Raw genomic sequence first — 12,421 nt, 5'->3', positions numbered from 1 at the left:
AACCTGTGCCTGAGAATTCCAGCCTGTTCTTGATGGCCTAACCTACTAATTTCCAACTTGCCCAGCCAGCCCACAGTCGTGTAAGCCAATTCATTGCAATAAATCTCTTAATATATATCTCCTACTGATTCTGCTTCTCTGATTGAACCCTGACTGATCCCATATCTTTTTTAAAAATCCCTATTTAAAAATCAAACTTGAGGTTGGTCCAGTTTATTACACTAATATGGGGCCTGAAGTATAAAAAACCGCTTATTTAGCATACATTGAAAAAAAAATCTTAGAAATGATTGATTACCTGCAATCTGCTGAATATTTAAATCTATTAAATTCAGGGGCGCCTGGGTGGCGCAGTCGGTTAAGCGTCTGACTTCAGCCAGGTCACGATCTCGCGGTCCGTGAGTTCGAGCCCCGCGTCAGGCTCTGGGCTGATGGCTCGGAGCCTGGAGCCTGTTTCCGATTCTGTGTCTCCCTCTCTCTCTGCCCCTCCCCCGTTCATGCTCTGTCTCTCTCTGTCCCAAAAATAAAAAAATTAAAAAATTAAAAAAAATCTATTAAATTCAGTATTTCTGAATCCAGCCAACTAATATATTTCTCTAATTATGGGAAAAATGTGACCTTATGAAGATAGATGAAAACTTCTTTTTTTAACCACGGTTATGTCTGTTAATGCCTAGGAGATAGTAACCTGATACATAAACTTTCTAACTATGTGGTTGTTATAACCCTCTGATTTGACCAAAATATTGAGGTTTAAGCTCAGACTCCATTATTTGATACCCTTTGGTAGCATGAATAGATCAGTTAATAAATGTGGGGTGTATTTATAATTGTAAACTGACAAAAGAAATTCAGGTGACCCATTGGCACTGACATACTAGGCTTCCTTTAGGCAGGACCGGTTCCAGTATTTACAAATCATTCTAATTTCTGTAATTATTAGCTTGAAGCCAGAAGGGAACAGTACAAGAGTTTTTGAATTTTTAAAAATCAACACTAAATTTCCATGGCTGATTTTCTTTCTGATTGTAGCAAGACATCCCCCCAAGAATGAAAGCGTATTACACTTCTCCTATCTGACAAAGCTCATCTGTCCACTATGGCCCCACAAGGTAAGCAGCTCTTTAGATGGTCCCATTAATACTGATGGTCTGTGTCTATGTAAACAAGTGTATTTTCCTTCGTTTTCACCCCTCATCTAGAATTTTGCCAGTGAACTTTTTTACTCTCTTTCATTTTGTTACTTAAATCTTGAGAACCTGGCTTGTTTGAATGTTGCACCTGCAGCTCCTTGAAAGCGAATGTTTCAAATGTTAAAGGAGATTGATGAAACTGGAATAGGCAATTCAGGCTTGAAAACATAAAAAGAGGCCAAAGAAGTAGAGAGAATATGCCAATTGCCTTCCTACCTCATTAGTATTTCTTGTCTGTTGAAGGCAAATAGTAGCTAAACTCTGAAGCAAGGTGGAACAAGCAGAAAATTAGATTTCTGTTACTGTTTCTTCCATCAACACTAATTACATGTCGATTCAAAAATAAGACATATTTTAATTGGTCTTTAGAGACTATAAGGAAACTAAAGCATATTTACTTTTAATAAGTAATTTTAATTTTCTTACATTACAATTCATTGCAGAGACCAAAGCTTAGCTAACTTTGTTGAAATTCATAGATTTAGAGAAAGAGAGCCTCTTAAGCAAATATATACCTGTCAGAGAATATTGGGTTATAAGCAAAAGAAACACACACCATCATAAGCAAAAAGATGTCTTCATTATAAGGGTATTCAAATACATCAGGGATCCCAGGTACATCATAAAACCCAGAAGCAGAAGGAGTCCAGAGCCTAGCCAATCTCTGTCACCAGGTAGAGCTGATGGAATTACTATTCTGTCTTGCTCTACGTGTCTTCTTTCCTTCATCAGCAGAGCACCATTCCTTGTGTCTACATGTGTGACATGATCATCATTGTCTTGCTTTACACAACCTTTCAGTTTAAAATGCCAACAGATTCTAGCCAGAATCTCTGAATCCCAATTTTAAATTGCTTTGTAAATAAATTATCTGATGGGCCCACTTTGGGTCCAAATCCACCTCTAGTTGAGTCCACTTCAATGTGTAGGTTTGGCTGGAAAGGGCAGGGGCCATGACTCAGGATTTTCCAAGAATAAACCACAGAAAAGAATGTGGAAAGAGTAGTTTTCAGAGAAAAACATGCGAGCTAGCTGGGTAACCCAAAAGATTCTATCCAATAGAAGTATGAATAAAACCATAATCACTGAATTTGGGAAACCATATGGCCTGCTCTCCTAAGAAATTTATAATTTACACCTGTTGCTCTAGCATAATGATAAATAATATTCTCTTTCACTCAATACTACCACAGTTTGGGTGATAAACATAGGTGTAGCAGATATTTACCAAATCAAATAAATCCCTCTTTATTAGAAGAGAATGATATTGTTGATAAACTGGTTAAGTAGACCAATATGTAACATGACTCCTTCCCATTGCAACTGTATTTAAATAAATCATTAAATACATAAAGTGATCTTATAGCAGTGACTTGAAAGTCAGTAGAGCTGCCATAAATGACACTGAGAAATATGTAAGAGTTACAGAAATATGAGGTTTCAGAGAGAAAATGGACTCCAACTATCAGAATACTTAGGAGAGAAATCTCACTGTGAAGAATCTGTTGACATCAAGGCCTGCTGTCCTTTCTGGGCCTGGGCATCCTGCAGAGGCTCTTGGGAGAAGTGGTCAAGCAGCTGGTGAGAAACATGAGCATGTTCACCTCTACTGAGTGGAGAAAAAATGTTTCAAATGCACTTATTTCACCTGATCCATTCATTTCTACAATGGTGTTTATGAGACTTTCTTATAAATTCACAGAGCTATTCAGTTCCCCCAATATATATGGGACTCGCAGGAGTTCTTTCTTGCATTTTTTCCTAATTACAGAATATACTCTGCCACCAATTGAATTGCTCACGTTAAGAAGTTCAACCATCTTCTTTACTGAAAGCAATCTTTCCTTCAAAAGGTATTGAGTCATCACGAATAACAGTGAAGTCGCAGCATTTAGTACTAAATGTTAAAGTGAGTAATTTGGGCTCAATTTGTTTTCAATACAAAGAAATAAAAAAATTGCACAGGTTCGCTACAAATTTACATTTTGATTCCAGCATAGATGTCAAATAAGAATTATTCTGGACCCCTTGAGCTGGGTGTCACTGCTGTCTGATGAGAAGAGAAGTCCTAGTTAGGTTTATGTTTGTGTGTACTTAGCAAACAGAAATAAACTTTCAATAATTAAAGGTAATGAATACATGCAGTCACTCTGAGACACACAGAGGGAAAGGAGGGAGAGAATCTTAAGCAGGCTCCATCTCATGACCTCCTGAAATCACTACCTGAGCCAAAATCAAGAGTTGGTCGCTTAACCAGAGCAGCCACCCAGATGTCCCAACTCTGCATTCTTAAGTCAGTTTAGACAAGAGATCCTAGGAGGACATTAGTACTGATTATCATAGCATAATTAGTCTTTGGGAAGTCCTAGGGAACTCGTCCTGACCATTGTCCTCAAAACTGTCTTATGTCATTATTTTCTTTCTCCTTTTATGTGCTCAGTCTCCAACTTTCTTCTGTCTTTGTTAGTCTCCTTGAGAGGAAACAAGGGGCTACATTTCCATGGTCAGAAGCCATAGACTTAGAAAGACTTCTCTACAACGTATGTGGATGAGAAAACTGCTAGAGTAGAAACATACCACACTTGGAAAGAGCTCTGTGTGTGACTCAGAACTCTTGGCTCCAAGTGACATCAACTTAAATTGTTACATAGAAGAGAAAATATATTTGAAGGATTTATATGTAATATACTAGAGGTATGTTTTGTGACAGCACGGTTAGTTACCTCAACATCTGCTGAAATCCAGGACTTAACTGCTGAAAAATTCTCATCTCTTTTGTCTCCACAGATCAACCTTATATTCTCATGTTGCAAACTGGTTTCCTTCATGTGCTAGAGAATATGATGACTGACAGTTCCCAAATATGACTTCCCACAGTGCTCATCACCTGAGAGGAACTGATTTATATTCTCTCCATCTTCCCAAGCTCAAATATTCCAAGGAGCAACTATGACTGGTCCTATTGTATCAGATACTTACCTTTGCACCATCAACAATGGCCTAATATGAAAGCTGCAAGATTGCAGCATCCACCATTTTGTCCACCATGATTGGGTTAGAAGATGAGACACTGGGAATATTTACTCAAAAAATGCTCTGCTGGTCTTTGGCAGGTGCACTGAACAAACACAATTATACAAGGCCCTATAGCACAGAAAAATTAAAAATAATCTTGAAATTCAAGTCAAAGTTAGAAAATAAGAGAACATATCACCAATTCCTGAGTGAAATGTGTGATAGAGCCTAATGCATTCATTCACTGGCCTGGAAAACTGGAGATAAGCATCTCTGGAGTCAGTAGGATGGAAGAATAGGTTAGCTTAGAGGTTTTGAAGATTCTCCAAGTGACAGACAATGTCAAAACAGACACTTAAGGCCCCACTCAGCACATGCATTCCTTGGTTTTTCCTATTAAAATCATTCTTGTGAACAAATGAATCAATAAGAAATGTATTTCAGGCATAAAGTGTTCTTCCGACATAAAAATTGATACTAGCCTATGTAGGTACAAATACTTGAACATATAAATGGGAGGTACCATCCATGATCCTCTGCTCTCCAGGGCATCCCACCGTCATAAGTAGTTATTTGCAGGTTCTACAACAAAATTTATCTTAATATTCCTCTCTCCCCTTACTACCTCCAAGACTCTCTCTCTCTCTCCTCTTCCAGACAAACAGAATGTTTGTCTGAATTGCAAATGGTAGGATTTTAGGCACTGTAGGTGGTATATTATCAGGCATTTCAAATATTGAAGGATGGCCCTACTAATGAGGGATTCACAGGTTAAAAGAAAGAATCACTTTGAAGAAGCCCAGAGGAATTCCAGGCTTCAAAGCTGCATTTTTTCACTCTGTGTAAAATCATTAGCCCCCATGAACAGGAACTTAAAATTATAAGACACCAGGAGATAATGGAGATTTCTAATTTACTGAATTCAAATGGTCTAGGCTATTTCTATGGTATTATACTGCAGTTAATAAGGTGAAACAAAAGATCACTTAATCCATGAATTTCTAAAGGTCTCAAGTTAGCTAAGCCTCCTTTTTAACCATAACTTAGATATTTCAGGATCCCTGCTGAGAAATAGATAATGTCTGTGTCTTACTAAATATCTTAGAGTTATTGCTCAGATAGTAGGCATTTTGATATAAATATTCATTTTTTTTAATCCATAAAGAGATATTCCTAATTATGTCAATTATTTAATTTGTTCCTAGAGTAGGTCAGAACACTTTCACAGGCTAGGTTTTTTTGATGCAAAAATATCCATTTCATACACACACACACACACACACAAACACACACACACCACATACACACACATCATCAGGTAACAATGTCTTTATGACATCTGTTGATATGGTAACCTCTGTCTGCTTCAGTTTTTTAGATTTCCTGTAGGACCCTTGGTATCATAAAACATCCTGTCAATATTAAGATTGTCCTTAGATGTTTAAATCCCTCACATAGGAAAGATAGATACGAGAGAGAGAGAACTATATATGTTTGCCTCCTTTTCATCAAAATCACAAGACTTCTTTGAAAGTCTGTGGTGTAATTATATTCTTGTCCACTAAGAATTCAGGTCCAGGCTCTGAGCTGTCAGCACAGAGCCCAATGCAGGGCTCAAACTCACGAACTGCAAAATCTTGACCTAAGCCAAAGTAGGTCATTCAACCGACTGAGCCACCCAGGCGTCCCGAAAAATAATCTCTTTAAAAATTATTTACAAGCGGGGCTTCTAGGTGGCTCAGTGCGGCTCAAGTCATGATCTCATGGTTCCATGAGTTTGAGCCCCGCGTGGGTCTCTGTGCTGAAAGTTCAGAGCCTGGAGCCTGCTTCAGATTCTGCGTCTTCCTCTCTCTCTCCCCCTCCCCTGCTCACGCTCTGTCTCTGTCTCTCAAAAATAAATAAATGTTAAAAAATTATTCACAAGGATCTTGGTAGAACACCTAGCATGCCACTTTACATATCAGATGCATTAACTTAGTCATATTTTATGTATATAATTTTAGGGGCCAGAGAAATGATTCTACAGATCTATGTAAATCACTTATAATTTAAATCATAGTCTAAATAATTTACTATTATTCAAGATTCTTTTTGAATATGTTTAATTTTAGCTTTAAAAAAACATTGGAGGGGTGTTTGGGTTGCTTAGTCAGTTGAGCGTCCTACTCTTGCTTTCAGATTAGCATGATCCCAGGGTTGTGGGACCAAGCCCCACATCAGGCTCCACGCTGAGCATGGAGTCTACTTAAGATTCTCTCTCTCCCTTCCTCTACCTCTCTCCCTGGCTTGCACTATCTCTCTGTCTCTCTGAAAAAAAAATAATTAAATTGGAAAATAAAAGCATATTGTATTTTGTTTAAATAACAGAAAGACAAAAAACAGAGGAACTATTCTAACTCTATTCATCATAAATGTAAAAGTAGGTTTTAAGATTTCCTTAATTAAGCAAATAATTCCCAAGCTGGGTTATTCAGACTAGGAGTAAATTACAAAAGTGGTAACATGAGTCAGTGAATCTATTTTCATTATTTGAAAAAGTAGAACAGAAATCGAGCAGTTACCCAAAATAAGCCTCTGTCAGATAAACTGTTAAATTTTTCTGTTTTGTAATAGAATTATATCAGCTCCATTCAATGTGAAATATTTGCAGTGATGCTATGAGTTAGAACATCCTCATTTTATGGGTGTAATACCTGAAACTTGATTGTCCTTTATTATTTGCATATGATTTTAATACTCTTGATCCAAATATTTAAGCCTTAATACTATATGTATTTTTTTGGAAAAATGACTCATCAGAAGCTTTTTGACAACTGTATATGAATTTAAACAGATTTTGCAGTTTTCATTTTTTTCACTGAGTAAATACAGAGGGGTTCCAAATTTCACTACATAAAATACATATAAGTAACATTTTAAAATCAATACTTAATTTGGAAAAGTTTAGAAAACTCTGCCATAGGCAGTAAAGATATAGGGCTAGGTGAAGAGATGTTGATTGGTATGGACTTTCACCAAATCCCAAAGTTTACTGGGCAGGTTAAAACTAATCTGGCTCTCCATTTTACCTTTCCTGTTTTATAAGAAGAGAAACCATGGAGCCTCAAGATAAGAGACTCAAAATAGTAAAAGGCTAACTTGTATGTTGGATATCATAGAAAAAAAAATGGCTTACTTTTTTTCTCATTCTCTTGAGCTTTTTATTTTTTTGTTCTTATTTTGAAGATATTTTCTCACACTCATCTTCCACATTTTTAAAAAATTTTCTGCTAGAACTTTTTAATTGGAAAATATCTTATTAATTCCTGCAAGTTCACTTTTTATAGTCTTTTGATTTTGTGAATGCAATAGACTATTTTACACTCCTAAGAGATTAGTGAATTTTATTGAAGTTTTCTTCTGTTTGCTGCATCATCTATTTACACCAAGTTTTTTTTTTTTTCTCGTATCACTTTGTTTTGGTCTAAATCTTCCTTATTAGAAGCTTTTTTATAATATCTGATAATCATTGCTTTTTGTTTATATTTTTAGCATTTTTAACTTCTATATATTTTATTGAAGCATATCATCAGAAAATGCATAAACTTATAACAACAAATATTATAATAGAATACCTTTATATAACTATTATGGTCAAGAAGTAGATCATTATCAGCACCTCAAAACCCCCACTTTGCCTGTTTGCAATCACTATACCTTTTCTTTTTGTCTGGAGGAAATCACTACTTAGTTTTTTAACAGTGTTGATTACTTTTGCTTAAAAAAAAATCTGTGTATAATGGAATCATGCAGTAGGTATTATTTTATGTCCAGCTTTTCTCTCAATTTGTAGTATTTATCCATACTATATCATATAACTATAGTTCTTCATTTAATTACTCAATAGTATTTAATTCTATTGCTAATTTGCATTTGGTTTCTAGTGTGGAGGTTTTATGAATAATGCAAATGTGAACATTTTTATACCAAATGTTGGTGTGCATAAGCATGCATTTCTGTGGCTATATATCCAGAGTAAAAATAATTGATTACTGGATATGCAAATGTTCAACCTCAGTAAAGAGAGATTAAGAGTTTTCCAAAGTTGTAGTTTTACAAGCTATTTATAAGAGTTCTAAATTTTCTACATCCTCAACAAATTTGGCATTAAAAGTCTTTATGTGACTTTGATTTATATTTTCTTTATTGTTAATAATTTGGAAACTTTTTAATATATTTATTAGCCATTTTGATATCTTCTTTTGTGAAATATTTTCCAAGTTCCATGTCCATTTCTCTACTAGGTTAAAAGCAGTTAGGAAATATGCCCCCTTTTTTCTACTCCCTGGAAGTGTTCGTATTAATTTGATACTTATGATGAAGCCACTTTATGCTTTGTTTTTAAGCTATAGACATAATTTCTTAAAGAACTAGAACCTCATATAAATTTTGATTTCTTCTCGCTTAAGTTTTGGTAAGGTGTGTGTGTATGTGTGTGTGTGTCCACTTCTATATTTTCAATTTTATTTATAATATTTAATGTATTCAAAATCTGTACAGTTGGTATTATATTCTCCACTTCATAAGTGTTACTGATTTTGTGTGTGTGTTTCTCTTTTTCCCCCTCAGTAAGGTTTCATGGATGGTATTAATTTGGTTTTTCTTCCTAAGAATTAATTTTCAGTTTTGTATACCCTATTGTAGGTTTGTGTTTTGTTACTAACATCTGCTTTATTTACATTATGTTGTCTTCTCTTTTCTATTGGTTTTGTTATTTTTCTAACTTTACTGAAATGAAAAATTAGATCATTGATCTCCAGCTTTTTTTTTAATATCTGCATTTGTTATAAATTCCCTCTAGCCTTGGCTTTTGCTCTATCCACCCCCCGCCAAGTTTCAATATATAGTATTTTTATTGTAACCAAATGACAAATATTTTGTTTTCGTTTTTATATTTTTATTCACACATGAATTATCTAGAAGTAACCTTAAATTTCAAACTCATGAAGTTTTTATAGTTTTTTGTTATTAATTTCCATTTCAATTTTGGTATGTTCAAGGAGTATACTACTCTGTATGGTTTTAATCCTTTGAAACTTGCCGCGAGAGCCCAGTCTCTGGTTAATTTTGTAAATGCTCCTTGTGTGCTTAGGACCAATATGTATTCTGCTGTTAGTGTGTGTAGTGTTCTTTAAATGTCAATCAGGCCCAGTTTGTTAATGATGTCATACAAATTTATATCTTTAAGAACTGTTTTGTCCATTTGCTCTTTCATGTACTAAGTAAAATGGGCTAACATTTCCCACTATTTCTCCTCTTAGTTCTCTGTTTTGTAATGGTGTTACGCTTTCCTCATGGAATAATCCTTTTATCATTATGAAATATTCCTCTAACTTCAAATGTTTTTGCCTTCAAGCCCGCTGATATTTCTCTGATATTAATAGAGCTGCAGCTTTATTTTGGATAGTGTTTGATATAATATTTTTCATGTACTTAATTACAATTTTTCTATATGCTTATATTTAAAGTGTGGCTCTTAGAGTCAGAATATAGTTGGATCTTCTTATTTTGTAATCTTCTCTAACACTCAAACTTTTAATTGGAGTAGTTATTCTATTCACATATAATGTAATGTAGTTAAAGATATGTTTGTATAAGAGACTCTTAAAACAGAATAAACTGAGGGTTGATGGGGGATAGGAGAGAGGGGAAAATGGGTGATGGGCACTGAGGAGGGCACCTGTTGGGATGAGCACTGGGTGTTGTATGGAAACCAATTTGACAATAAATTTCATATTAAAACAAAAAAAGACAAGTTTGAATTTCAAAAAAAGAACCAAATATAATTTTATTGTGATTCAAAATATTTTAAATATTGTGGCTTCATTTTAAATAAAATTTATAAATAAAAAGAAAGATATGTTTGTGATTAAGACTTCCATCTTACTATTTGCTTCTCATTTACTTGATAACATTATGGTCTTTTTGTTGTTGTTGTTCCCTTTGGATTTGGTTTCCTCTTTTTCCATTTTTTCTCACTTTACTAGTTTGGTAGTATTTTTTTAAATCTATTCTCTTAATGTTTACTCCAAATTTTTCTAAATGCCATTTTGATGTATCAAATGTGATATAAATTAGTACTTTTGCCACTTGCCAAACAATGCATAGATATTAGAACATTTAATTCCAAGTATCTCTATCTTGAATCATATGCTTTTGTTGTAGTGTAGTTTCATTCTAAACACGTTTTAAACCCATAAAATATGATGATGATGACGTTATATCATTTATTTACTGTAACTAATTTATTAGCTTGTTCTACTGCTCACTTTCTTGTTTTTAAGCTTCAAACTTCCTTTTTTAACTGGTTTATTGGCAAAAAAAATTCTCTTACCTTTTGTTTAACAAATTATGCCTCATTTTATCTTTATTCTAGAAGAAAGACCAGCATTCTTCTATAAAGAGCCAAATAGAATTCTTGTTTTAGGTTTGAGTTATAATATCCCATATCTTCAATACTCTTTTTGTAGTGTGAAAACATTCATAGATAATAGATTAATGAATGAGCTTGGCTGTTAACAGCAACAACAAACTTTGCTTAAAAAGAAGAACAATAAGCTGGAAATCCCCCACTTACCACTTTGTTAGAATAATAAATTTACCCAATTTTAGGTTAGAGGTGGTTTTTGGTTTTTTTTGTGTTTTTGTTTATTTTGTTTTGTTGTGTGTGTGTGTGTGTGTGTGTGAGCACTTTAAAAATACCGTTCTATTGTCTTCAAGCTTACACTGTTTCTTTTGAGAAGTAGCTATTAGTCTCACCACTATTTCTTTTAAGGTAAGCTTTTTTCTTTTTTCTCTCTAGCTGCTGTTAGACCTCCACCACATTGATTTCTGCAATTTTACTATCATTTTTCTTTTTGTCTTATTTTCTTCTTCAACTATTTGGAGTATGTAGTTATTCTGAAGTTTATGATTTGATATCATTTTGTCATTTTGGAACATTTTTAGCCATTACCTCTTCAAGTAACAACTCTGCTCTTTATCTCTCTCTCCTTTTCTTCTTAGACTCCTCTTAACCACATGTTAGACCTTTCTACTATGTCATACATCTTATACGCATTTGTATCTACTGTCCGCCAATTGTTTTTGAGTCTTAATCATGTCTTCAGCTGTGTATATTTTATTGTTGAATCCATTCTATGAGTTCTCAATTTCAGTTATTTCATTTCTCAGCTCTATAACTCTTTTATATAACTTACCATTCTCAACCTAAAATTCTCAATCTATATCCTATTTTTCTGCAACATTTATTTTTTGGAACATATTTTAAAACTGACTTATTATTATTCTATTATATTTTTTGCAGGTCTGTTTATATTGTCATTATTTGCTCTTGATTTTGCACCATTTAACCTTGTCTCTTTCTGCAGTTCAGGAAACTTTATATTTATTTTTTAAAGCATTAATTTGAGGCTGTGAATGATCATATTATCCTCCTGATAGAATTTATGTTTGCTTCAAGAAAGCTAGGCTAATGGCAGGAGCTATGACAGATCAACTTAATCCAATCGGGGTAGAGATGGTTTGAAGCTGGAGTTTAGTCTATTTGAGAACTAGTCTATTTATACTTTACCCTTTTTTTTTTTTTAATTTTTAATCTTTATTTATTTTTGAGAGAGACAGAGTGTGAATGGGGGAGGGGCAAAGAGAGGGAGACACAGAATCTGAAGCAGGATCCAGGCTCCAAGCTGCCAGTGCAGAGCCCAATCTCACCAACTGTGAGATCATGACCTGAGCCAAAGTCGGACCCTCAACAGACTGAGATTCACCCAGGTACCCCATCTACTTTACCCTTATTTATAAGATACAGCCACTTAGAGTCCAAACCCAAGCCTCAAAAATTTATTACCTTTCTTCGTGGACCTTTAACTCTACATTTTGTTCTAGCATGGATATATTGGAAAGTCTCCTTAATTTGTCAGCCACTTTTTCCATAATTCACAAATACTTTTAGAGCAGAGGTCAGGCCACTATGGTCCAGGAGTCATATCTGCTTTTGTAAATGAAATTTTATTGAAGCATAATAATGCCTATTTATTTACATATGGCTGTTTTTATGCTGCAAGAGCAGAGTTGATTAGTTGAAGCAGTGACCATATAAACCACAAAACCAAAAATATTTACTATCTGGACCTTTACAGAAAAAGGTAGCCAACTTCTGTTCTAGAGGAAAC

This window comes from Herpailurus yagouaroundi, unplaced genomic scaffold, assembly GCF_014898765.1.
Source record: "Herpailurus yagouaroundi ecotype Mexico unplaced genomic scaffold, PumYag 142, whole genome shotgun sequence".
NCBI lineage: Eukaryota > Metazoa > Chordata > Mammalia > Carnivora > Felidae > Herpailurus > Herpailurus yagouaroundi.
Note: the sequence above shows the minus strand (reverse complement) of the source record.